The sequence below is a fragment of the Dipodomys ordii genome, unplaced genomic scaffold (genome assembly GCF_000151885.1).
Source record: "Dipodomys ordii isolate 6190 unplaced genomic scaffold, Dord_2.0 Scaffold96, whole genome shotgun sequence".
NCBI classification, from domain to species: Eukaryota; Metazoa; Chordata; class Mammalia; order Rodentia; family Heteromyidae; genus Dipodomys; species Dipodomys ordii.
In genome coordinates, this window is record NW_012267312.1 from 7,925,004 (window position 1) to 7,929,144 (window position 4,141).

The following is a 4,141-nucleotide window of genomic DNA, read 5'->3' on the forward strand; positions in this document are numbered from 1 at the left end:
AGCTGACAGTCTTCTCGCTGTTCCACCAGCTGAACGCAGGCTGAAGGAGGGACAGTGGCTAGGAAACAGCCATTAGCCCCCAACCCCTGAATGGGAAGAGAAACCACAATAGGATGAAGTCTTCACTGCAGACACACCTTGGCATGAGGCAGTGGTTCTCGAAAATAATTTATGAGACCAAATTAGGTCATCTATTTTTAATCATTGTGGTTATTAATTTAACCAATTGCAATTCAATATTTCCCCCCCCCTGCAATCATTCCTGAGAGGAATTGTTCATGTTCTTGTTTCAAGGTATTATTTGCTTAATTCTTTCCTTTTTTAAGGCATTACACACTTGCTCAAATTTCCTTCTCTTACACATTAACCAATAATGCTGACTCTCACTTTTTCTCTAATATCATCTAAAACACAATCGAGGAGAGTGGCCTTTGGGAAAAAAATGTGAATGATACAAGTGCAAAGGGCTATATTTGGAGTAAGAACTATTTCTCAGAGCTAAACAAAACAAAACAAAAAACACAAAGCTAGGTCAGATGCTGGTGGTTCACGCCTGTAATCCTAGCTACTCAGGAGGCTGAGATCTGAGAATTGCAGTTTGAAGCCAATTCTGGGCAAGAAAGTCCATGAGACTCTTTCTCTAAGAATCTACCAAAAAGCTGGAAGTCCAGCTGCGGCCTAAGTAGTAGAGCGCTATCCCTGAGCACAAAAGCTCAAAGACAGTCCCCAAGCTGTGAGTTCAAGCCCCAGGACAAGTGGGCATAAGCATGCACACCCCTCCCCCACACACTCACAAAGGTAGTGGTTGAACTTGGGCCCTGCCTAATTAGATAGCAAATGACCTATAAAGACACCCAGCCACCACTGTCAGCAAAGAGATGGAGGACCTGCCTTGCTGTATACCGTGTTTGCTTTCCACTAAAAGAAGCTGGAAACTGCGTGCCACAGATTAATTTCTACATGCTGGGACCCTTTTCTGGTTTTTCCATTTAACTGAAAAAAAAAACCTGGCAAACTATTTTGCTCACTGAATTTCTTTGTGTAGAATTTGTTTAACTCCTGCTAATTATAACAAGCTATCAAAAAAAAAAACAGCCTGAAAATAAATTTTAAAAAACCCTTAGGTGCTTCTAAGCTTGGATTCATTCTGCAGTTGAGAAGATCCCAGCTGACAGCTGTGATAGAAATGCACACAAGGATAACACACTGGGTCTTTGACCATGACCTGGAAGTTGGGTCAGAAGAGTTTAGCATTCTGTTCACTTGGCAACAGTACAAATTCCTGGGTGGGGGAGGGGAAGACAAGAGATGGATGGGCCTAATATTTCTAGCTCTTTCTGAAATTCTGAGCACATCAGCACATCCATGTGAAGGCCCAGGATTATCCTGGGTGATGGAAAACACTTCCTTTGAATTGCTACTCAAGTCATCAGCTACAAGGCCTGACCCTGAATCTGAACACTCATTCACTTGCTTACATTTAAGGGGAAAAAATGACATTTTGCCAGGGGCCAGTGGCTCATGCCTGTAACCCTAGCTACTCAGGGGGATGAGATCTGAGGATCACCAGGCAGGAAAGCCATCTCTAATTAAAATACCAAAAAAGCCACCATTGGAGTCGTGATTCAAATGGTAGAGCACTAACCTTAAGCACAAAAGCTCCAGGGACAGCACACAGCCCCTGGTAAGGCCCAAAAGATAGTCAGGTGGGGGCAGGGGAGAAAAAAACACAGAGAAGGAGAGGGAGAGAGAGAAAGGGAGAGAGACAGAAGGAGAGAGAGAGATTTTGTTAGCCACAGGAAAGTATAACAGACTCTATTGAGGGACAGTATTGGCAGGATGAGGGAGGTTAAATGGTGGTGAGGATGAATGAGAGTGAATGGGTCAAATAACTTTACATGCATATATGAATTCAGAACAAAGAACCCTGATGAAATTGTTGGAAGATGGGGAGAGATAAAAAGGAAGAGTGATGGGAAGGACATGGATAAGCTTGATTAGGGCACATTGTGTACATGAATAGAAATGTCACAATGCCCCCTCCCTTTTGTACAACTAATGTATGCTAAAAGTTTTTAAAATATCTTTTTCCTTTTTTTTTTGCAGGCCACTAATGGTCCCTGAATTCAATAAGAGCTCATTTTAACTAATTCCATGGTTTCCAAATAAGATTCCATTCTGAGCTTTAAGGTTCATGTGAAATTTGGGGAGACACTGTTCAACTCAATATGTCTCCTGATGTATATGAGATGCTCTCTGGCTCTACCTGTCTGCTTGACATCTTCAAGACCTATTTCAAACTCTGATGAATTCGAGATATTTTCTGACGTGGTTGTCTGAGACTTTCCTTGTGCTTGAAGTCCTCTCTATTTTGCTTGAAACTCTTCTTGTACGAGACTCTTCCTGACATGTGTGGAATTACGGTGCTGTTTTTACTACTCTTTCTGACATATCTGTGAATCTTCTTAATTTATTTGAGATCTTTTCTGACTATTTGAGACCATTTTTGGAATATTTGAAACTCTTCTTATGACCTTGAGAAAATTCCTGGAAAATCTGATAACCTCTCTTACTTATTCAACATTCTTCATGACTTTTTTTTTCTGGTGCCAGTCCTGGGGCTTGAACTCAGGGCCTGAGAACTGTCTCTGATTTTTTTTATTAATAAGTTTATGTGTGTGTGTGTGAAAATACCATTCAGAGGGGTTAAAATTACATGAGCAAGGTAATGAGTACATTTCTTATCAAGCATTGTTGCCTCCTCCTTTGTTTCCCCTTCCCATCCCTGCCTCCCCCTCTTCCCCTCCCCCTCCCTGCCAAAGTTCTAAAGTTCACTTTTTCGACATAGCATCTTGTAATGAAAGCATTGTTGCAATGGGTCCACCAGTATCCCTATTTAAACAATTTGTTTTTTCCCTTTCCCTCCACAATTATACCAACATCAAATACAGTGAAAACAGGGGTTATGCAGTTGGGGAGAGACATACAAAGCAACAAAAATATCACCTTATAAATATGTTAGAAAAAATAGCAAGAAAGAAAAACCATTTGAGTCCTTATCTTGGGGTTCATTTTGCCTACTATAAACTTATCTGACCTTTTCTGCTTGTCTCAGACATATACTAGTTATTGCAAATAAGGGAACCCATGGGACCTATGTTTCTTTGGGCCTGGCTTACTTCACTTAGTATAATTTTTTCCAAGTCTTTCCATTTCCTAACAAATGGGGCAATGCCATTCTTTCTGATGGAAGCACAGAATTCCATTGTGTATATATACCTCATTTTCTTGATTCATTCATCTACTGAGGGGCATCTGGGTTGGTTCCATATCTTAGCTATGGTAAATAATGCTGCAATAAACATAGTTGTGCTGGTAGCTTTAGTATGGTCTTGTTTGTGATCATTTGGATAAATGCCCAAAAGTGGGATTGCTGGGTCATAGGGGAGTTCTATGTGGAGTCTTTTGAGGAACCTCTATAGTACTTTCCAAAGTACTCTAGCAACAACAGATGCTGGAGGGGATGTGGACAGAAGGGAACCCTACCACATTGTTGGTGGGAGTGTAAACTGTCTCTGACTTTTTGTGCTAGAGGCTCGTACTCTACCACTTGAGCCACAGCTTAATTTCTGGCTTTTGGCTGGTTAATTGGAGATAAGAGACTCATGAACTTTCCTACCCAGACTAACTTTGAACTGTGATCCTCAAATCTCAGCCTTCTGAGTAGCTAGGATTACAGGAATGAGCCACCAGCACCCAACTCCTTAAGTGATTTATCTGTAACTTATCCTTACTTCTTTGAGAAGCTTCCTGACTTGTTTGAGAAGTTTTCTGATGTATTTGAGACTCTTCTCTGTTCTGGAGATTTCCTATCATGATCCTGAACTGTACCTGTTGTGTTTGAGAATCTACTTCATGTACTTCAGACTCTTCCTGACATAGTTGAGAGTTTTTATTACTTGTTTTTGGTGTGGTGGCTGTTGCTTGCTTTTGTTATTGCTGTGCTGTAGATTTAACCAAAGGCCTCATGAGTGCTATATATATGTTCTTGCTCTTCCTCTTGTGCCAAAAGCCCAGTTTTTTTTTTTTTTTGTTGGTCATGGGGCTTGAACTCTGGGCCTGGGTGCTGTCCCTCTACCAC